The sequence below is a fragment of the Myxine glutinosa genome, unplaced genomic scaffold (genome assembly GCF_964187855.1).
Source record: "Myxine glutinosa unplaced genomic scaffold, kmMyxGlut1.1 SCAFFOLD_2494, whole genome shotgun sequence".
Taxonomy (NCBI): Eukaryota; Metazoa; Chordata; class Myxini; order Myxiniformes; family Myxinidae; genus Myxine; species Myxine glutinosa.
This window is the reverse complement of record NW_027618588.1, coordinates 25,916-50,538: the sequence shown is the minus strand read 5'-3', so window position 1 is coordinate 50,538 and position 24,623 is coordinate 25,916. Positions and strand designations below refer to the sequence as shown.

At 52.4% G+C, this 24,623-nt stretch overlaps 1 long non-coding RNA gene across 1 annotated transcript; it reads right to left on the bottom strand.

Annotated features, from left to right (window-relative positions):
• Positions 1-38: 38 nt before the first annotated feature.
• LOC144889308 (uncharacterized) lies at positions 39-16,472 on the bottom strand. Its single transcript, XR_013621687.1, has 2 exons — positions 15,555-16,472; positions 39-525 (listed from the first exon to the last, which is right to left on the bottom strand). It is a non-coding gene; the product is annotated as an uncharacterized LOC144889308 (long non-coding RNA).
• Between the last annotated feature and the right edge of the window lie 8,151 nt (positions 16,473-24,623).

Sequence of the window (24,623 nt, the reverse complement as noted above, 5' to 3'; positions counted from 1 at the left end):
GCGAAACTCATTTACATCCAACAAAAATCCCATTGGGAGAACAGCTTGGGATTTATTCTCTTCTTTACCCTAACAACTTCTTACAAAAATAATAATAATAATTGCATTTGGGCCACAAATCCAAAAACATGTTTTTTCTCCATATTCCTGTGCTGCCAACTATATGGGAATATGGGAAGCTGGAATGGGTTGGATTTACCATCTTTATGGATTCTATCATCCCTTAATTTTTTTTATGAATTCCACCAAACAATTTATCATCCTTGTAACTCCTTGCAGGTTTAACAACAAAAGCAAAGCAATTCGAAATTAATTCCATCAACCATAGATCATCATTGATCAGCAGAGGGCGAACAAGGTCTACAAACATTTCCACACGAGGATGGCAACCCTTCCGCCAAAGAACATGAAGAAGACTCTTTGTAACTCGTAGGTGATGTTGAACGAAAAGCTTTCACCAATAATAACATGCCATGGTGCAAAAAACTTCTTGTCCATCGCCTCCTTAATGAATTGGGAAGCAAGCTGGAGAATGGAGGGAGAGGCAGGAAGATTTTTCAGTGAATCAACTGCGGAGTTTCACTCACATCAGAACAAGTCGAGATTAAAGGTACCCATCCAGTCTGTTTATAGGGGCACCAAGGTACCCGGTTAACCCGTTTATAGGGGCTCCAAGGTACCTAGCTAACCCGTTTATAGGGGACACCAAGGTACCCACAAAACTTGTTTATATATGTGTAGAGAGGTATCCAGTAACCCACTAGTACAGTGAATTTAGCTCCAATTTAGCACCCACTAGTACAGTGAATTTAACTCCAGGAATTTAGCATCCACAAGTACGGTTAATTTAGCTCCAATTTAGCACCCACGAGTACGATGAATTGAGCTCCAATTTAGCACTCACGAGTACGGTTAATTTAGCTCCAATTTAGCACTCACGAGTACGGTTAATTTAGCTCCAATTTAGCACTCATGAGTACGGTTAATTTAGCTCCAATTTAGCACCCACGAGTACGATGAATTGAGCTCCAATTTAGCACTCACGAGTACGGTTAATTTAGCTCCAATTTAGCACCCACGAGTACGATGAATTGAGCGCACACAGAATATATATATACACAGCGAATATATATACACTCAAATATATATCTATACATATACATATATATAGATACATACACACACACACTCTCATACACACACACACACACACACACACACACACACACACGCACATTCATATATGTACACACACACGCACATTCATATATGTACATACACACACACACATTCATATATATTTATTTACACACGCACATTCATATATACACACACACACACACACACACACACACACACACACACACACACACACACACACACACACACACACACACACACTCATATATATATATATGTACACACACGCACATTCATATATATATATATTGCTATGGTTTTGAGATTTGTACATATGACATCATTAAAGGCTAAAGGTTTGCCCCCCATAGTGAGTCCACGAGCAACACGTAGGCCCACTTAGAGTATTAGTTATGTCATAGTATGTGTGAGTATAGGCCATTTCCCCTAGTAATATCTGCGTTGTGTAAAGACATGAGTTTAGGTCCTTTCATTTTTGTGCCACCCTCCAATTCCATCTATGGGCATAATTGATCCCGCGCCCCATTTGGCTGATCCCTCAATTTGTTACGCTTTGGCTACCCGCAGCAGTTTGTTACGCTTTGGCTGCCAGCAGCATTCGCTGCCCTTTGTTCGCTCGCTAGTCAAGTAACATGAGGTAGGCCTGAGAAGAGGGAGGAGCGCGGGGTCAGAGTGGGGCGGTGTCAAAGCGGAGCGTCAGAGGCGATGACGGTAAGGGCCACCAGCCAACCAGGGTTCTAAGGGCATGGCGTGATAGGGCATGTCTGGCAAGTGCTAGAAGGTTCGCGGGGCGTACCTATAAAAGCCAGTGCACAAAGCCCTTGAGGAGGACTTGAAGGAATTGCGCTTTGTCAAAGGACTTACCGGGAGAACTTACGAGAAGAGGCCTGGAAGGACTTTTACGGCGAGCGCATTGAGAGCACTTCATTGTGTTAGCGCTTCGAGGCTATTGAACTATCTCAGTATTACGTACGTGCCGAAAGAAAGGCAGCCAGACGCGCCGGTGGCGAATATCGTTTATCCAGCCACGCGAGTGAACGCGGCAATAGCCGCCAGTGTTAACCGCGAACTGCCAGAGCCCAGACCCTACCGTTCGCCCCGTAAATAGCCCAGTGCGTCCCAACGGCACAATACGAGCTCCTGCCTGCTGCCTTCACCTACTTTGCGGTACGAGCTGGGGACCGGAGAGAGAGAGCTGCACGGAAGCCATCCCTGGACGCGCTGGTGACCATCAACCTGACCTTCATCAGCAAGCCCCGTCTGAGTGTGTCTGTGTGTGCGACGGGCCCGTTTGTCCTGGGAGTAAGTTAAGACTGTTCTTAAGGATTGCCCTGTGTCTTCTTCTTCTCATCATTGTGAATAGTGTAAATAAACCTTGTTCTTTCTTACAATTTGATCGCCTTCGTGTTTTCCATCATTGACTAAGCGTGGTACAAATTAAGGTTGCTTGAATCGAGTTCCATCTATAAACGGCACGGATCGCGTGTACGCCCCGCTCGGCGTCTCAGCACGCGTGATTCATGTGGGGCTTATCTCCTCGTTTCTGGGCAGCACGAGTAATTAGGTAATAGTGATTCTTGTCCTACAACCCTATTTCGCGCTGTCCGGAAAGGACGTCATAGGTCCCATAGGTTCATCAATTCGTCATAGGTTCATCAATCCTAACTATTTCCTAAATGACTTTAACAACTTTACATTACCCGGGGTCTTTCCCTGCCAATCCATTGGCCAACTTACACTATGGGTTCTAAAAACCAATTCCCATTGACCAAACTGTGGTGCTTCTCAATTTGGGGTCTCACTCCCCCGATTCATCTCCCGGTGCCCTTGCACAATTTCTGGCCTGCGACGTGTAGGTCTCCCAGCAGGTCTACCCACCTGCACACCTCCACCACTGCAGTTGCCACCCGAGCTTACCTAGCTCCTCACCCTAACCTATCTAACTGGGGAAGGCCCCTCCTGGCTCTGTCACCCCTTGGTGCCCTCTGGCACTGGGCTACCCGGGTCCGTCCTCCGGATCCTCGGGCCCCATCCACAACTACCGGCTCCCAGAGCCCACCTGCGGCCTCACCTGGCCGACATCCTCACAGTGGTGGAGTGCCCAAACCAACTACACACACTAACAGGCTACACGCCCAGCCATTTCCACAACACTAATGCACCCATCCAATCACCATTCTTCCACCCGCACCACAGATGCCAATATCCAACCACAATTTACCTGTACCCTCTACCTAACACTTACACTACCCGCCCCGGGTATTCGTGATGGGGGTCCACTCTTCCCCCATTCACACCTTCGCACCATCCACTCCACTCCCTATTTTCCACCATACTCACTCCACGACCATCCATTCCAAGACTCCATATATTCCACACTCCATGTCTTCCACACAACCATTTATTCCATACACCTGTTGGTGCACACCTGTGCACTCACAACTGGTGCCACCTGCACCCTCCTCCTCTTCCTGGCCCATTTGGTCAACACAACACGCAATCACCACTACTCCCTCATACACTGCTCCACACACCTGTTCAGTTGCACACCTGTGCAATCACACCTGTTCAATCCTCAAACACACGGCATCATCTCATCTAACTACTCCCCTCTGAAACTTGCGCTTCCCAGTCGTCCCTTTAAACTATTGCGCTCCCTCGTCATTATCATCCACTCTAATCTACCTGCGTCCCCACTACAGGTATCCTTGTCACTAACTAACCTTAACGTTACCTAATGTCATCTTCTAGGTCCCTACACACGATATCCTAACCCACCCGGGCTAGTTTTCACTGCCATACACCCCATAAACTAGTGCTCCTTTGCCCCCCCCCCCCCCCCTGTCTGTGAGGGAGGACAGAGCTGCCATCCCACCACATCGGGGAGGTCCCACTATCAATTTGGCACACCAAATTCCAACCAATCAAAAATTTTCCAATTACTGCCAATTCTACTCACTTTTCTAAATTTTGGATCAAAACCACTATCACTATCACTATCACCATCATCACAGTCCGCTATATCCTAGCTTCGGTGCGTCATGACATCATTAAACTCGGCTTCGCAAAGCCGAGCAATGAATTCGGGTGGTTTGGTCGCCTGCAGGTTGAATCGGTCCGGCTTTCGGTTCAAGGGAGGTGGTTTGGTTGGGCCGAGATTCCACGCACCATCTCGGCGCGGCACCTTGCGGTCCCGGACCCGATGGCTCAATCTCCCTCGGTCGGAACCCCGTCCCCACGAGGGGGCACCGTTCCGCTTCCTCCCACTCGCCCTTGAACCGGACCGGTCGCCTGGCCCGACAAGGCCCGGACTCGACCGTGCGGGGCGGGGCCAAGCCCGAATCGGCAACGACGCTTCGAAGAGAAGCGACGCAGCATCGATCCGCGCCGGGCCTCGCATCCAACAAAGCACACCGCGCCCCGAGTGCTCGCATCGGCTATCCGTCGCCCTAACCGCTAACCCGGTTACCGTCGATGCTTCACCGGCATGCTCACACGCATACGCTACCCCTTTCATCCTCACAAAACCTGGCGTTCCAACGCCGTCCGTACATTCCACCAACGCTCTCCCTGTTACACACCACACCTCTCGCGCACACTCGCTGTTCGCACACTCCCTTAACACACCTCGCGCACCGTCTTGCGCACTCTCCCTTGGTACGTACTTCGTACCACTCACCATGGGCGTGCACTCTTGCATCCACCCACTAACGCGCTCACATGGGCTCTCCCACACTCGCGCTACCACCAACCCCGGTGTGCTTCCTCGCACACGTTCCACCACCACCTTACTCTCCGTGTCACACTCACCCTCGCACGTACACTCCGTATTGCTCTCACTCCCTGTCACACTCCGTACACACCGACGTGCATTCTCGCTCGCACTCGGTTTCACTCCCACACTTTATAACACACCCACTCGCCGACGCACACTTTTTCCTCCCACGCGTGCCATTTCCACTCACACGGGACCCTTCACCAACGCCCGGATGCCTCCTCGATCCCAAGCGCGTGAAAATTCTTTTGTCGCCAAACATCCTCTTACAAAATCTCCCCGCACAATACACAGCACGTCTCACCTTCGGGGTTCTTCTTCCTCCCTGCACCAAAACCTGCAAACTCTTTATTTGGTTGGTGAGCACATATTTATGAGTTGAGCACCGACCTTGTACATATTCCATCACCTCATCCTGCCGCGAGTGGTTTTCTAAGTCCCCGGTCTCTTCAATTTCAATGCCCACTTCCACTTTTTCTTTACTCACCTCGACCTTGTACATATTCCTTGTACATACGACCTTGTACATATTCCATCACCTCATCCTGCCGCGAGTGGTTTTCTAAGTCCCCGGTCTCTTCAATTTCAATGCCCACTTCCACTTTTTCTTTACTCACCTCGACGACCGTTGGCTTTAATAAAATTCCCTCTACCTCATCGGTCGCTGGCTTTTCCAAACCCCGTGTCGCGATTTCTACCCCGGTCATTGTACCCGCGCTTTCCTCCGCTTCGCTCAACCAGCGCTTCTCGACCCGCGTTACCTCCTCGTGCACCCCTGGGACCCTTTCGCCCAACTTGCGGTCCCTGTCCTCCATCATTTTTTTATTATCCCTTTTTGCCTCTGCTATCCGTTTTTCCACTTCACACCTGGATTCCTCCCTCAATTTTTCCAGATCACACCCGGATTCGTCTGACATGGCGTCCCTCTTCCAATTATACATTGACTCTTCCATAGAGGCCCTCATTTGTGCCATAAATTGCTCCATGAGGGCCTGCATTTGGGCCATCCCTCCCACTTGTGCAGCGGGTGCGGCCGCCGTAGCCATGTGCGAGGTGCCATTTTGCGCGCCTGAAGCCTCGTGCGCGAGGACGCCATTTTGTGCGTCTGATACCCCCTCAACCGCCTCCTCATTGCTCCCCTCCATTTGATCCTGGGTTACTCCTAACCCCTCTCCTAGTTCACCCACCGGCATCCGATCGCCTTGATTGTCCATGGCGCAATCTCAAAATAAGGGTTTTATAAAACGACAAAATTTTGGCAGCTCGTAATTTTGACCAAATTTTTTCTAGACGTTCTTAAAAATTTGGTTCGGGCCTCGTATCCCACTCCTAGACACCAATTGTTACGGGTCGCGGACACGATTGTTACTTTGGACCGAGCGGATGGTCAACCGCGACCGTTACAGGATCCCCGATTAGCCCGACTCCCCCAACGTTGACCAATCGCGCCACAGGTATTCAATCGGGAAACCTCTAAAGCGACCGAATGTAAAGAGGAAGAGAGAAGAAGACAGAGTACGGAGGAATAACAGGATTTATTATACACACAAGCAAAAAGAAGGAGCGATCAAAGTTATTTACAAGCAATGGATGGAAGAAGCAGTCACACAGTGAATCGTTAGCTTATACTATTCAATTTACTTAACCCCAGGACAACGATTAAGACAGACGACGTTCACACTTACACGGGGGAAATTGCAGGCAGGAATGGCGGAGGTGGGTTGCTGGAGAGGGAGGCAGGGTCAGGTCCCTGCAACTGGCAGGGCTGGAGGTAGCAGCTCCTTTTTGGCGGGAAAACCCTCGGTCGCGTCGACGCTGCTGATGCTGTGGACGTCACGCGCTGGCTCGGTCACACCTGCTCCTCTCCTTCTGGTGGAGCCGTCTCCCTCCTCTCAGCGCGTCTCTCCAAAGCTTGTTTCATCTCCAAGTACCTCTCCTTTTTGGTTTGGAGCGTCTCTCATCTCTCATCTCACAGCTCACAGCCCAGCTCACAGCTCATCTCTCCTCTCATCTCATCTCTCATCTCCGAAGCAGTCCCTTCCAGTCGCTTTTATTACTCGGGTCGGAATCAAGCCGCCGGCTGCGAGGGCACGCCTACCGGGTCGCTCACCGTGGTGCTGGTTGGCTGTTAGGGCTGTCCGATTCCCCCTTTGATCATGACGACGTGCCACGCCTGTGAGTTGGCGGCTCCTACCCCCCTCTTCTCCGAGATTAGCACATGGGCAATGGCGGCTTGCGGGATTGAACACCACACGCACCACTTTTGAAAGGAACTTTGGAGAGCGGAGATGATTGGGGAAATTGAAAGGGGCCTACGCTTATTTCGTTTGATACAATGCAGAGTCAATCTAGTGGGAAACACATATTTAGCCTACATAGAATAAGGAAATAAGCTATTTAAAAAGATATATCGTGGCCTGTGTGTAAGTTTCATGGAATTAACTAGGGGGACGTCCTTCGACCTTATTTACTCTACGAGGGTCAGTTAAAACACAGCAAACCAGTTCTCACATTCTTTACACTTTCCAAATCCGTTACAATATATTGTAACGATTTTGAGAAGTATGTAACGAATTTGAGAAGTGTAACGGTTTTTGAGAAGTGTAACAATTTTGGAGGAAGTGTAACGAATGTGAAAACGTTACAATGTGAACGTTACAATGTGAACGTTACAAAAGGTACGGTAACACCCTGTTAATGTAAATAATGGTCGCAGTCAGCGTCCTAGTTAATTGCATGAAATGTACACGCAGGTCACGATATATCTTTTAAATAGTGTATTTCCTTATTCCATGTAGGCTAAGTATGTGTTTTCCCACTAGATTGACTTTGCATTGTATCAAACAAAATAAGCGTAGGCCCTTCCAATTTCCCCAAAACCTCCCTTCCAATTGCCTGCCGCATTTTGGCCGGTTTTCTTCAAACCACCATTGGCCACGAGGTAAGGTTGGGGAAGAAAGGCGTGTCTCCACCTCGTCATAAGAGGGAAGGAGTGAGCCAGCCCTAACAGCCAATCAACACCGCGGTGAGTGACCCGGTAGGCGTGCCCTCGGAGTCGGCGGCTTGATTTCGCTCGAGGTGATAAAAGCGACTGCAAGGGACTGCTTTACGAGATGAGCTGGAGATGACCCTGGGAGAGGAGCAAAGAGGCTGCACCAAAGAGAGGCGGTGAGATGCGAAACGCTCCAAGCCAAAGAGGAGAGGTACTCGGCAAGGAGACCAGCTTTGGAGAGACGCGCTGAAAGGAGGGAGACGGCTCCACCCCAAGAGAGGAGCAGGTGTGCCGAACCAGCGCGTGCCGTCGACCACAGCGGATACACGATGGAGGGTTTCCCGCCAAAACCGCGAGGAATTGCGAACGGCGGCCTCCCGACCTTGCCTGCCTCTCAAGCGATCCATCTCAAGCCCTACCTGCCTGCATTATCCCCGGTGTAAGTGTGAACGTCCTGTCCTGCTCGTTTGTCTTGGGGCTAAGTAAAAATGAATAGTGTAAGTTAAGGATTCGCTGTGTTACTGCTTCTTCCATCCATTGCTTGTGTGTGTATAATAAAATCTGTTCTTCCGCCGTATTATTATTCTTCTTCTTCTTTTTCATTCTCTTTCGGTCGCTTTAGAGATTTCCCGATTGAATGTCTGTGGGGCGATCTGGTCAACGTCGGGTGGAATCGGGTTTTAATCGGGGAGTAACTGTTCGGACGCGGTTAAATACACCACCGCTCGGTCAATATAACATCTAAAACCCGCGTCTGTAACAATTGGTAGTCAGGAGTGGGGATTTGGAACCCTGGACCAAATTTTGGACACCAAATTGTACAAATTGTCTGTAACATTTGGTGTCGAGGAGTTGGATTCGGACCTGGGACTAAATTTGTTAGGCCCAAATTTTGGAACACCAATTGTACTATTAGAGTAGCAATTGGTGTCGAGGAGGGAGATCGGACCCGAAATCGGACCCGAAGCGCGCTTAACGCGCTCAAAATTACAAGCTGCCGAAATTTATTTTGTTTTATAAAGCAAAACCCGAATTTTGAGATCGCGCCATGGACAATCAAGGCGATCGGATGTCGGTGGGAGAGATAGACAGGGTGGAATCGACCCAGGACCTCGGGGAAATGTATGTGGAGGAAAGGGAGAAGAAAAATGGCAATGTGGTTGCGGAGGTTTCAGACGCACAAAATGGCGCTCTCGCGCACATGGTTATTGCGGCACCAAAGTTAGCCGCGCTCGTGGTCGCGGCAGCCAAGCCAGAGATGCCAGGGTACATGCGAGCCTTCATGGCCCAATTCATGGTGGAAATGCAGAGAGAAAACGACATTATGGAACGAATAGAAAACAGAATGAGGGCCGATAGGGAGGAAAGGGAGCAGAGGGACAGAGACCGCAAGTTGGGCGAAAGGGTCCCAGGGGTGCACAAGGAAGTAACGCGGGTCGAAAAGCGCTGGTTGAGCGAAGCGGAGGAAAGCACGGGTACAATGACGGGGGTAGAAATCGCGACACGGGGTTTAGAAAAGCCGGCGACCGCTGAGGTAGAGGAGGGTGTTTTATTAAAGCCAACGGTCGTCGAGGTTAATAAAGAAAAAGCAGTAGCGGGAATAATTAAAATTGAAGAGATGACGGAGGTAGCCCGGGAATTGCAGGGAGAAATGGATTATGTACAAAGTCCCTGCTCACATCACGATGCTGTGCTTAACCCGAATGGAAGTTTGCAGGTTCGCGTGGAGAAAAGGATCCCCCAGGTGAGTCGTGCTGTTGTGTATTGTGCGGGGAGATTTTGTAAGAGGATGTTTGGCGACAAAACAATTGTCTCGCGATTGGGATCGATATGGCACCCGGGCGTTGGTGAAGGGTCCCGTGTGAGTGGAAATGGCACGCGTGGGAGAAAAAAGTGTGCGTCGGCGAGTGGGTGTGTTATAAAGTGTGGGAGTGAAACCGAGTGCGAGCGAGAATGCACGTCAGGGTGTACGGAGAGTGACACGAATGGTGAGTTGGTGATGGCGCAGGTGCGAGAGGGCACATCGGAGCGCGAGTGTGAAACCGAGTGCGAGCGAGAATGCACGTCGGGGTGTACGGAGAGTGACACGAATAGTGAGTTGGTGATGGCGCAGGTGCGAGAGGGCACATCGGAGCGCGAGTGTGAAACCGAGTGCGAGCGAGAATGCACGTCGGGGTGTACGGAGTGTGACACGAATAGTGAGTTGGTGATGGCGCAGGTGCGAGAGGGCACATGGGAGCGCGAGTGTGAAACCGAGTGCGAGCGAGAATGCACGTCGGGGTGTACGGAGAGTGACACGAATGGTGAGTTGGTGATGGCGCAGGTGCGAGAGGGCACATCGGAGCGCGAGTGTGAAACCGAGTGCGAGCGAGAATGCACGTCGGGGTGTACGGAGTGTGACACGAATAGTGAGTTGGTGGTGGCGCAGGTGCGAGAGGGCACATCGGAGCGCGAGTGTGAAACCGAGTGCGAGCGAGAATGCACGTCGGGGTGTACGGAGTGTGACACGAATAGTGAGTTGGTGGTGGCGCAGGTGCGAGAGGGCACATCGGAGCGCGAGTGTGAAACCGAGTGCGAGCGAGAATGCACGTCGGGGTGTACGAAGTGTGACACAGAGAGTAAGGTGGTGGTGGAACGTGTGCGAGAAAGCACACCTGAATTGGTCATGGCGCGGGTGTGGGAGAGCCCATGTGAGCGCGTTAGTGGGTGGATGCAAGAGTGCACGTCCATGGTGAGTGTTACGGAGGACGTAACGGAGGAGAGGTGTGGACCAAAGTGTGCGCGAGAGGTGTGGTGTGTAACAGGGAGAGCGTTGGTGGAATGTACGGATGGCGTTGGAACGCCAGGTTTTGTGAGGGTGAAAGGGGTAGCGTATGCTTGTAAGCATGCAAGTAAAGCATCGATGGTAACCAGGTTAGCGGTTAGGGCGACGGATAGCCGATGCGAGCGCTCGGTGCGAGGGGGGGGTGCTTTGTTGGGTGCGAGGCCCGGCGCGGGTCGATGCTGCGTCGCTTCTCTTCGAAGCGTCGTTGCCGATTCGGGCTTGGCCCCGCCCCGCACGGTCGAGTCCGGGCTTTGCCGGGCGAGGCGACCGGTCCGGTTCAAGGGCGAGTGGGAGGAGGCGGAACGGTGCCCCCTCGTGGGGACGGGGTTCCGACCGGGGGAGATTGAGCCATCGGGCCCGGGACTGCAAGGTGCCGCGCCGAGATGGTGCGTGGAGCCTCGGTCCCACCAAACCACCTCCCTTGAACCGAAAGCCGGACGGATTCAACCTGCAGGCAACCAAACCACCCGAATTCATTGCTCGGCTTTACGAAGCCGAGTTTAATGATGTCATGACGCACCGAGGCTAGGATATAGCGGACTGTGATGATGGTAGTGATTTGAAACGAAATTTAGAAAAGTGAATAGAATTGGCAGTAAATGGAAAATTTTTGAATTGGTTGGAATCTGGACGAACAAAATTGATAGTGAAAGACCCCCGATGTGGTGGGATGGCAAATCCACCATCCCTCACAGACGTGGGGCAAAGGAGCAATAGCTTATGGGGTGTATGGCAGTGAAAACTAGCCCGGGTGGGTTAGGTTATATTGATAGGGCCCTAGAAGATGACATTAGGTGACGTTAAGGTTAGTTAGTGACTGATACCTGTAGTGGGGACGCAGGTAGATTAGTATGGATGATAATGACGTGGGAGCGCAATAGTTTAAAGGGACGACTGGGAAGCGCAAGTTTCAGAGGGGAGTAGTTAGCTGAGATGATGCCGTGTGTGTGAGGATTGAACAGGTGAGAATGGAACAGGTGTGATTGCACAGGTGTGCAACTGAACAGGTGAATGGAGCAGTGTATGAGGGAGTAGTGGTGATTGCGTGTTGTGCTGACCAAATGGTCCAGGAAGAAAGGAGGGTGCAGGTGGCACCAGGTATGATTGCACAGGTGTGCAACGACAGGTGAATGGAGGACAGGTGTGTGGAATAAATGGTTGTATGGAATAAATGGTATGGAGTAGTGGAATGGATGGTCGTGAAGTGAGAATGGTGGAAATTGTGGAGTGGAGTGGATGGTGCGAAGGTGTGAATGGGGGAAGAGTGGACCCCCATCACGGATACCCGGGGCGGGTAGTGTAAGTGTTAGGTAGAGGGTACAGGTAAATTGTGGTTGGATATTGGCATCTGTGGTGCGGGTGACAGAATGGTATGTGGATGGGTGCGTTGGTATTGTGGAAATGGCTGGGCGTGTAGCCTGTTAGTGTGAGTAGTTGGTTTGGGCACCCCACCACTGTGAGGATGTCGGCCAGGTGAGGCCGCAGGTGGGCTCTGGGAGCCGGTAGTAGTTGTTGTGGATGGGGCCCGAGGATCCGGAGGACGGACCCGGGTAGCCCAGTGCCAGAGGGCACCATGGGGTGACAGAGCCAGGAGAGGGGCTGTCCCCAGGTAGTTAGGTTAGGGTGAGGAGCTAGGTAAGGTCGGGTGGCAACTACAGTGGTGGAGGTGTGCAGGTGGGTAGACCTGTTGGGAGAGGTACACGTCGCAGCCCAGAAATTGTGCTAGAGCACCGGGAGATGAATCGGGGGAGTGAGACCCCAAATTGAGAAGCACCACAGTTTGGCCAATGGGAATTGGTTATTAGAACCCATAGTGTAAGTTGGCCAATGGATTGGCAGGGAAAGACCCCGGGTAGTGTAAAGTGTGTTAAAGTCATTTAGAGGATAGTTAGGATGAAGGATCTCCTCGCACCATCTGCATCCACTCACCTGAGGTGACAGGTACTCCACACCATGCCATGTTTTGATTATTTTTTATGATGCAAATGTTTGGATTGTGAGACGCATCATGACGTGGGTGTGACATTGTGCGTAATTCCATCTCTCCCTCCTTATGAGGATTGATGATGAATTGGTGATGGCAAATTTTGAAGTAAAGGGATTGTGGAGACGAATTTGGTATAGGGGAAATATGGGGAAGACGTGACAGTAGTGACGAATTTGTAAATGGGTAGATTTTTTGTACATATGGGGTAAGGGTAGGGTAGGTGGCAGGGGGGTGACGTACGGTAGGGACGAGCTTTCTCACTTCGCCCTCCGTACGCATTCCACCTTGCATTGCCTTATTGACGTGCACCCTTGTGACCTTACCCCTCGCTCAATTGTCTTTCTTTTGTCTCCCACATGACCTGTGCGCCATTGGGTGCCGATGGGAGCGTGCGTGAGGTGGCCATTGTGCGCCCGAGATTCCCAGAACCAGCATGCATTGCGTTGATGTACCACTGTATGGACCGCTGTTCTGCGGCCAAGTACCACTTGATGGACCCCAGGTTCTGGGGCAGGGCACCTCTGTTGGAGACCGGCCATAGTGGCCAGGGAATCTTGCTTGCGGACCTCGGTAAGGTGGCACCTATGCCAAACAGGTGGACCACCCTTAGTTGGCCCCTGAGGCCCTAAATAAAAATGGACACAAGTTGTGCTTTTTATTATTTCCAACTAGGCCGCATGAAGCCAGAAGACGTCGGGAAGAACATCGGCCCAGCAGAGAAAGAGAAGACCACCACCAGTTGTTTTGTTGTGTTTATTATGAGCCATGGTGACTGCGCACTGGATGGTGCTTTTGGGTGCTTTGTGGTGCTTTGTGGTGTTTGGTGCTTTTGGGTGCTTTGGTGGTATTGGTGGTATTGGTACTGGTGCATCGATGCAATGCGTGCTGTCTCCTCCCTCCCAACAGGAATTTCTTTCTCTTGTTCCCTAAAAAGAAAAAAAAGAAAAAAAAACGCAGGTCCTGGGTTGCGTCGTAAATAAGAAATCACGTCATTGTAAATAATGCTCCCCATCGTAAATGTATAGGTTGAGAATAATTCCGTAATTCGGTTAGCTGTGGGCTTGAGTCTGTTAGACAGGATGCAATGCAATAGGGGGACATACTTATTTGTGTTTTAAAATTGTCACACTCAGGGTCAGGTTAATTGTAGAGGGAATTACACCTACGTGTCACACTAAGTTAAAGTTTAATAGGCCCGAGGACGGACCTGAAGAAAGGGGGGTGCAGTGTAACGATTTTGAGAAGTGTGTAACGAATTTGAGAAGTGTAACGGTTTTTGAGAAGTGTAACAATTTTGGAGGAAGTGTAACGAATGTGAAAACGTTACAATGTGAACGTTACAATGTGAACGTTACAAAAGGTACGGTAACACCCTGTTAATGTAAATAATGGTCGCAGTCAGCGTCCTAGTTAATTGCATGAAATGTACACGCAGGTCACGATATATCTTTTAAATAGTGTATTTCCTTATTCCATGTAGGCTAAGTATGTGTTTTCCCACTAGATTGACTTTGCATTGTATCAAACAAAATAAGCGTAGGCCCTTCCAATTTCCCCAAAACCTCCCTTCCAATTGCCTGCCGCATTTTGGCCGGTTTTCTTCAAACCACCATTGGCCACGAGGTAAGGTTGGGGAAGAAAGGCGTGTCTCCACCTCGTCATAAGAGGGAAGGAGTGAGCCAGCCCTAACAGCCAATCAACACCGCGGTGAGTGACCCGGTAGGCGTGCCCTCGGAGTCGGCGGCTTGATTTCGCTCGAGGTGATAAAAGCGACTGCAAGGGACTGCTTTACGAGATGAGCTGGAGATGACCCTGGGAGAGGAGCAAAGAGGCTGCACCAAAGAGAGGCGGTGAGATGCGAAACGCTCCAAGCCAAAGAGGAGAGGTACTCGGCAAGGAGACCAGCTTTGGAGAGACGCGCTGAAAGGAGGGAGACGGCTCCACCCCAAGAGAGGAGCAGGTGTGCCGAACCAGCGCGTGCCGTCGACCACAGCGGATACACGACGGAGGGTTTCCCGCCAAAACCGTGAGGAATTGCGAACGGCGGCCTCCCGACCTTGCCTGCCTCTCAAGCGATCCATCTCAAGCCCTACCTGCCTGCATTATCCCCGGTGTAAGTGTGAACGTCCTGTCCTGCTCGTTTGTCTTGGGGCTAAGTAAAAATGAATAGTGTAAGTTAAGGATTCGCTGTGTTACTGCTTCTTCCATCCATTGCTTGTGTGTGTATAATAAAATCTGTTCTTCCGCCGTATTATTCTTCTTCTTCTTCTTTTTCATTCTCTTTCGGTCGCTTTAGAGATTTCCCGATTGAATGTCTGTGGGGCAATCTGGTCAACGTCGGGTGGAATCGGGTTTTAATCGGGGAGTAACTGTTCGGACGCGGTTAAATACACCACCGCTCGGTCAATATAACATCTAAAACCCGCGTCTGTAACAATATATATATATATATATATATACACACACACATGCGCACACACACACACACATTAATATATACACACACACATTCATATATATACGCACATTCATATACACACATTCATATACACACACACACATTCATATACACACACACATTCATATACACACACGCACATTCATATACACACGCACATTCATATACACACACATATGCACATTCATATACACACGCACATTCATATACACACACACACGCACATTCATATACACACACATTCATATGCACTCACGTACATTCATATACACACACATATACACACACACATTCATATACACACACACACCATTATATATATATATATATGTTAAAAGATGGAGGTAAAGGTGGCACCTCGTTGTCCGACGGATATTTCTGGCAGGCAATGATGCAAAGTTCCTCGGTCGCCTTCTTCATCTCCTGCGGCATCGAGGTCTTTGCCATGGGTCGTGGTGAGGGGGTGGAAAGAAGGTGTGGTGTACAGTAGTGAGCAACAACACATTTACTCTCCGTCTCTCGGTACAGTACATTTAGGCCTACTCCGTACTCTAGCTATTTGTGCTCTGCAGGTGCGTAAGACAAGAAGATTCGAGGTAAGAATCCCTGTTCTCTCCTCACCGGGGGCCGGACCAAGGCGAAATCCTCAGGTATATCGACATCGTCGTTTCTCTGCTCGTCACGTGCTTCCGCCATCACTGGTTAATGACAATGTTATTCCTTGCCTTGCCAACGCTGTTACTGTAGTGTTAATAATTAACATGGACACGGCCAAGTGCACTCTCCATAAGCATACATTTGTCATTCAATTTTTCATGAGGAAAGGCCGGAGGGTCGATTTTTAAATAAACCTCAGAGCTTCTTACACCCACAGGAAAATAAACTAACATTTCGGGGCGGCTTTTGCACCGCTCCTTTCCTGTCCCATCTCAAGGCGCTGCATGACGTCATCGCCGGGCGACGAAGGCTGCTTGGCCAAAGACGCGAAAAAAATAGAGTAGCCTTTTTCACTCCGTTTGTTTGTTTGTCCGGGCGATATCTCAGCCATCCTTGGAGGTATATGTACGGCGTAGCCCGTGGGGAAATGCCGTCTATAACAGTGTTTGTCTGTCCATATGTCCCCACAAACGTCCACCAATCAGAGTTGAGGATCTGATCACATGACAGAGGGGCAAGTTTCGTAACCATTACAGTTGCATATTTTACCATAGTACAGCGGATAACAACAATTGTGCATTTTATGAGAAAAGCATGAAATTTCTAACAGTGCATACCATAAGGTTTATTTTCAGATGTGGAGGGAAGTCAGATTTGATCTCCGAGGACCGTGAGAGGTCAAATCCAAAATGGCCGCAAGTCCACCGAGTCTAATGTTCAAACGTGCTTAATTTTGGAACCAAATAGTGTAGAAAAACATTATAGGTGTCATTTCCAACTAAATTGGGGATGCTCCTGATGAGCTGTGGGTTGCCTTTGGTGTCGGGTCAAGCTTTCGGTACATAGCTGTTCACGAAATGGTTGCCACATTGAATCCAACACAGTGTCTGACTCTCCCAATCTTTCACGCTTTCACCGGGTGTGATACTGTATCTGCATTCGCTGGCAGAGGAAAGAAGACTGCCTGGGAAACTTGGAAGTCTTTATTAGAGGTGAATGATGCTTTCAATGAACTCCTAGGCATGTTAAGTGAGGTCAGTGAAGGCTCAATGTTACTGCTGGAGCGATTTGTGGTGCTGATATACGACCGAACCAGTGAGAGCACGGAAGTGAATGATGCCAGGAAGCAGCTCTTCACCCAGAAGTGTAGAACTCTAGAGAACATTCCTCCAACCCAGGCAGCACTCAAGCAGCACATCAAGCACACTTGCTACCAGGCCAACTGTTGGAACCAGGCATTGGTCATGGATCCAGAGATGCCAGACCCATTTGACTAGGGCTGGACAAAGGAGACAACTGGGTGGCAGCCTCTTTGGACCACTCACCCTGAAGCATCAAAATCGTGCCAAAATCGATCCACTGTGGCTGCAAGAAAGGGTGCACTGGACGCTGCAAGTGTGCCAAAGCTGCACTCAAGTGCACTGCACTGTGCTTCTGTTCTGGAGACTGTTAGATTTTGATCATTACCAATTTTCATCATTGCACTTGATTTAATGTAAGCTTTTGTGAACATACTTGGTTAACGAGTTATTTTTTCAGAGGTTATTGCATCATTCCTTGCAGTGTAAACACTTTTTTTCATCATTTCTGATCTTTGGGTGTTCTGTACCTATCCCTCCCTGTACCTGAAAAAAATAAAGTTTTAAAAGTTCAAATGAACTTTTTCCAATAGCAGTTCCAACTGCAGTATCATAAAAATAGATATTTAACGTAATTTGACCTTGACCTAAATGCATGTCCTTGAGTTCTGGCGATCTCAAAAGTATCACCAAATGAATGGGCATCCCCAATTTAGTTGGAAATGACACCTCTAATGTTTTTCTACACTGTTTGGTTCCAAAATTAAGCGCGTTCGAACATTAGACCCGGTGGACTGGCGGCCATTTTGGATTTGACCTCTCACGGTCCTCAGAGGTCAAATCTGACTTCCCTTCACATCTGAAAATAAACCTTATGGTATATACTAACTATGCTAGAAATTTCATGCTTCTCTCAAAAAATGCACAATTTGTTAAATTATGAGAGCTTATCCACTGTACTACTAAAATGAATTATAATAACCTTCTATGGAACGTTTTGGGATCCCAGCGGGTGTCGTAAGTATCTTAATACAATTGTGATTTAACATTATATATTTTATATTAATACCATAGTATTAATTTGTGATTGGAATGATGAATAATGCATTGATGCTGTTTGGAATGAAAATATAGAGATGTTGTGGCGGACACAAAAGCCCACTGGCGTGGTGACATCATTCCACGCACCAAGTGGGCGGTGGCCACGCCCGAGGGGTAGGCGTGGCCTCATGATATACACCGGGCGACCAGCCCGGAACATTTCAGTGTTACAGTGTAGTCTTACAATAAAGACGTTTATATGTTACCGCTTGTCCGCTTCCTCCTTGCTCACAAGCAGCGCGCGTAACGCCGCGCTTTACTGGTGACCCTCGACGTTGGATCTGCCGGAGCGATCCTTCCACACGCGACGCCATCGCCATGGCCGACTTCGTCAAACTTCCGGAATTTTGGGAGGCTCAGGCCGAAGTCTGGTTCGTCCAGGCCGAAGCCCAATTTCAGCTTCGGCACCTCACCGGCGATGACACGCGCTATTGCCACGTCGTCGCCTCCCTCGGGCCCGGCACGGCCGCTCGAGTTGTGTCCGTCCTTCGCCACCCACCGAAAGGCCACAAGTGCGAGGCACTCAAGCGGCTACTCCTAGCCACGTTCAGCCTCACGGACGACGCACGGGCCGACCGCCTCCTGGATCTCCCCGAGCTCGGTGAGACGCGCCCGTCGGTCCGAATGGACCATATGCTGTCACTGTTGGGCGATGAAGCCCCCGGTTCGCTATTCCGGGCGCTTTTCCGTCGCCAACTTCCAGCGCAGGTTCGCCTCGCGTTGGCCGGGACCGGGCTAACGGAACCCCGAGCATTGGCGGCCGAGGCGGACAAGTACTTCGCCGTTTCGGACACGCGGGCGAGCGTCGGCGTGGCCGTCATGGCATTCGACGCTGATGTTCAGCAGCGCGCTGATGTTCAGCAGCGCGCTGATGTTCAGCAGCACGCTGATGTTCAGCAGCATGCTGATACGCACCTCGTGAACGCCGCCACGCCCCGCCCACCGCCGCGGCGAAAACCGCCACCGCGGGGAAACCCGTCGACTCCACCGGCCTGGCGGAGCCAGCCGCGCTCCTCCAGCTCCACCACCTGGTGCTGGTGCCACGCCAAGTTCGGCCACGAAGCTCGGCGGTGTCATCCGCCGTGCTCCTTCAACGGGTCGGGTAACGCCCGGGCCGGCGCTCAATTGTGGCGATGAGCGCCGGCCGTTCGAGCAGCCTGCTGTTCATAACGGACACCTTCTCCGGGCGCCGTTACCTGTGCGACACGGGAGCACAGGTGAGTGTCATTCCCGCCGGCACGTCAGACAAGCACGCCGCGGGTGGGGGCCCCGCGCTGCTTGCCGCGAACGGGACGCCCATCCGTACGTACGGAAAACGCTGCCTCTCTCTGCGGTTTGGAGGGCAGGTTTTCCGATGGACGTTCGTCACCGCCGACGTGCCCATGGCACTGCTTGGCGCGGACTTCCTGTGCGCTAATGGGCTCCTGGTCGACGTCAAGCGCAGACGGCTTGTCCAGGCCGAGACGTTCAGCTCGCTCGCATGTGCGTTGCCCAGCTCAACGAGCGGCTTGCCAAGCGGCTTGCCGAACGATTCGGTTCCGGCCACGTTGGTCTGTACGCTTCCGGCAGCGGACGCATTCACCCGCCTCCTCGCCGGCTTCCCGGCCCTAACGCGGCCCACCTTCTCGGCGGGGGCCGTCAAGCACGGGGTGGCCCATCACATCCCCACCGTCGGGCCACCGGTCTACGCCCGGGCACGCCGCCTCGAGCCGACGAAGCTGGCGGTGGCAAAAGCGGAGTTCGCTACCCTGGAGCGACTCGGCATCGTTCGGCGCTCAGAGAGCGCTTGGGCGTCGCCGCTGCACATCGTGCCGAAGCCCGGCGGGGGATGGCGACCGTGCGGGGACTATCGCCGTCTCAATGACGCCACGACTCCCGACCGCTACCCCGTCCCCCACATTCAGGACTTTTCCGCCCGTTTGGCGGGCAGGTCCTTCTTCTCGAAGGTGGACCTCATACGCGGCAACCATCAGGTCCCCGTCAGGCCGGAGGACGTCCCGAAGACGGCGGTCATCACGCCATTCGGACTCTTCGAGTTCCTGCGCATGCCCTTCGGTCTGAAGAATGCGGCTCAGGCGTTCCAGCGACTGATGGACAGCGTCCTGCGCGACTTGGATTTTGTCTACGTCTACCTGGACGATATCCTCGTCGCCAGCGCGTCCCGCGAAGAGCACCTACGCCACCTCCGCACGCTCTTCGAACGCCTGGGCCAGCATGGCCTGATTGTGAACCCCGCAAAGTGCCGGTTCGGCGCCGCCACAATCGATTTTCTGGGGCACCGTGTCACCAGGCACGGAGCCGTCCCCCTGCCGGCCAAGGTGGAGGCGGTGAAGGGGTTTCCGCGCCCCCGCACGATCAGAGGGCTGCAGGAGTTCCTGGGCATGGTGAACTTTTACCATCGGTTCCTGCCCCGTATCGCCCAGCTCCTGCGCCCCCTGCACGAAGCTCTCTGAGGTAAGCCGGGCAAAGGCGACGTTACCTGGACCGAGCAGATGGACACGGCGTTCACGGGCGCGAAGCTCGCCTTGGCTAACGCCACCATGCTCGCGCACCCGGCGCCCGATGCACCGATCGCCCTCACCACCGATGCCTCGGACTACGCGGTGGGCGCGGTGCACGAGCAATGGGTGCGTGGAGCTTGGCAACCGCTGGCGTTCTTTAGCCGGCAGCTTCGCCCGCCCGAACGCCGTTACAGTACCTTCGACCGCGAGTTGCTCGGACTTCACTTGGCGGTCAGGCACTTCCGCCATCTGCTCGAGGGCCGGGCGTTCACTGCCTTCGTCGACCACAAGCCGCTGATCTTCGCGATGGGCAAGGTCACCGAGCCGTGGTCGGCCCGGCAGCAGCGTCACCTCTCGGCCGTGTCCGAGTACACGACGGACATCCAGCACGTCGCGGGGAAGGACAACCCGGTGGCGGATTGCCTTTCCCGGGCCGTCGCCCACGCAGTCCACCTCGGCATCGACTATGCCCGGATGGCAGCGGACCAGGCCGCTGACCCCGACGTCCAGGCCTTGCGGACCGCCGTCACGGGCCTACGCGTCACCGAGGTGCCGTTCGACGGCGCGGGCACGGCCCTCTTGTGCGACGTCTCCCTCGGGCGTCCTCGCCCCATTGTGCCCGCGGGCTGGCAGCGCCAGGTGTTTGACGCCATCCACGGCCTGTCCCACCCGGGCGCGAGGGCCTCCCAAAGGCTGATCGCCGACAAGTTCGTCTGGCATGGCCTCCGGAAGGCCGTCCGCGGCTGGGCCAGGACGTGCCTCGCGTGCCAGCGCGCCAAGGTGCACCGGCACACCCAGGCCCCGTTGGCCCCGTTCACGGTGCCGGAACGCCGGTTTGACCACGTCCACGTGGACCTGGTGGGACCTCTGCCCCCCTCGCGGGGTTTCACCTATGTCCTCACCATGGTGGACCGCACCACCCGGTGGCCGGAGGCCGTGCCCTTGGCGTCGACAACGGCGGCCGATGTCGCGCAGGCTTTCATCGCCACCTGGGTCGCCCGGTTCGGCGCCCCCTCAGACATCTCATCCGACCGCGGCCCCCAGTTCACCTCAGAGCTCTGGGGGGCGGTTGCGCAGGGGCTCGGGGTCCGGCTGCACCGAACCACGGCCTACCACCCCCAGGCTAATGGCCTGTGTGAGCGATTTCACCGCTCATTGAAGGCCGCGCTCCGGGCCACCCTCCGCGACGGCGGCTGGGTCGACAGGCTCCCCTGGGTCCTGCTGGGCCTCCGGACGGCGCCCAAGGAGGACCTGCGCGCATCCGCGGCGGAGTTGGTCTTCGGGCAACCGCTGCGGGTGCCGGGCGAGTTCCTCCCCGACTCCACGGCACCATGGTCCGCGGCACAGCAGCGCTCCGCTCTGCAAGAGACCGCCCGGAGGTTCGCCCCGGTGCCAACGGCATGCCACGGGCACCCACCGACGCACGTCGCCCCGGAGCTTCGCACGGCGGAGTACGTCTTCGTCCGCCACGATGCCCATCGGACACCACTGCGGCCCCCGTACGACGGGCCTTTCCGCGTGCTGGAGACCGGGGCGAAGCACTTCACCCTGGACATCGGCGGTACTCCTGACCGTGTTTCGGTAGACCGCCTCAAGCCGGCCCACCTCGATGTGGACCATCCACCGCCAGTGGCCCGACCCCCACGTCGGGGCCGCCCTCCTGCGGGCGGACCCCCGGCACCGCCCAGCCCCGCCGCCACGCCGCCCCCCGGTCCTGCACCCATCCCAGGGGCAGCCAGGGGCATCCCACCTGGCATCCCTGCACCCCGGACGCCGCCTATCGCCAGGGGGCGCTTCGGCCGGGTCATTCGTCTGCCCCGCAAACTGGCCCTCCAGGTGCGCGGGAATTCTGGGGGGGCGCGTGTGGCGGACACAAAAGCCCACTGGCGTGGTGACATCATTCCACGCACCAAGTGGGCGGTGGCCACGCCCGAGGGGTAGGCGTGGCCTCATGATATACACCGGGCGACCAGCCCGGAACATTTCAGTGTTACAGTGTAGTCTTACAATAAAGACGTTTATATGTTACCGCTTGTCCGCTTCCTCCTTGCTCACAAGCAGCGCGCGTAACGCCGCGCTTTAATGTTGAGTTTAAAGCAGAATGAGGAAATGATGTAAGGGTTTCCATCCACATCATTCACGGATTCCCCATTTCCAGTTTCGCCACTGACTGGATATAGCAACATTCAGACGGTACGTTTTTTGTCCAAGTCCTTCACAAACCTGCTGTCAATGCCTGAAGTCAAATTTTTAAAAACATACATTAATTACTAACTGGTCATACTATCCCAATGCCCTTCCAGGTCATACTATCCTCTTCAACTAAAGTGTCAAACAAGCCCGGCTACGCCATTGTTAGACTTTTGGTCTTGTTACCCTGCGCTCGCGAAGCGAAAAGCAGGGTCAGTGCGGCACGGGTCCTCAGTTGAGGTCCTCAGCATCATCCAGTTTCGGCCCTTCAACCTCGATACGGTCAGCTAAGTTGGGCCAGCAGGGGCACATACACATCCACATGCAGCAACTACACCTGGATGCGTACAAACCCCCACCCCCAGCCAGTGCGAACGCAGACTACAACAACAACACCTCCGCATCCAGAATCCACAGCACCAAACAAACATGGTGGAACACTCAAACACCCACCTTTATACCCTTCACCACTCACCAACAAAACACACCAGATCATTCATACACACACATACACACACACAACACCAACCAACCAACCACCTGCCTTTACAACATACACCACTCAACATACAAAAAACACACTCATGCAAAAATTTATTCATGCAAAAACACACACCCTCACCCACTCACTCATATACACAAAATAAGAAATAATAATCGTAAAAAAACAAAACAAACAAACAAAAAAACCAACCTACCAAAAAAAAAACCACAAAACCAACTGTTCGACGTGCCTCCATAAACTTCCTCCATATCCAAAATGAGCCTTTCAAGGCAACCTGGGCCACCTTGTCACACATCCTCCTTCTTTCTGTCCCACACACTCCCAGCCGAGCAAGAAATGCAGAAAAGGAATTGCCAATATACCCTCTACACCCCACCTCAAATGGCTGACACGAAACTCGCCAACCCTTTTCCCCACACTCTGCCTCCAGCTCACTGTACTTTCCTCTCTTCCTCTCGTGCACCTCCTCCATGTTCTCTTCCCAAGGTACCGACAATTCCCCTAAGATTACCTGTCTTACAAATGCACCTGACCAAATAACAATGTCAGGCCGCAACCTTGTCACACATATCTCCTCTGGGAATACCAATTGTGGCTTTAAGTCTGCCACCACCTGCCAATCACAAGCATCTGACAGCCCTCTTGCTTTCCACTTCCTCCTCCTTCCACCTCTTACCACTTGGCCCTCTTTGACAAACCACACCTCTCCCCCATCAGTCTCCTTCTCCACTGTTCTTTCTCTCGACCTCAGCACCTCTTGTTGCACCATCTGCACCACCACCGCCAGCACCTGATCATGTCGCCACCTGTATTGTCCTGCTGCCAATGCTACTGAACATGCACTCAGTGCATGCTGCACCATTCCCACACCTCCACACAAATAACATCTCTCCTCCTGCAACAACCCCTACAATCTCAAGTTTACTGGTGACGGAAACACATCATACGTTGCCCACAACAGGAAATTCAACAATGTTGGCTCCATCCTCCAAATCTCTTGCCACTTCAACATCCTCACCCGCACACCTTCACACTTAGTCCAAGTACCTTGCTGTGCCTGACCGACTGCTTTCACATATCTCCCCTCCTCTTCCTTTTTTCTCACCTCCCTCTCAACCATCTTCCTCCTCTCTTTAACACATGCCTTTCCCCATCGCTTATGCTTCATTCACCCCAAGCCATGTGTTACGTGCTCCTCCCCAACCCCCTGGTCACGGTGTACCTCCGAGCCACGAGAGGAGTCACGGCAGAAAAATGTGTTATTCTGGATGTCAAAGATCAATGGAGAAGCCACCCCAATTGTTACTCACAAACAAATATTGTATTAAGATCACACAAGAATAACAGTACAACAATAATAGTATTGAAAAGTACAATCAATTTGTCCGATGAT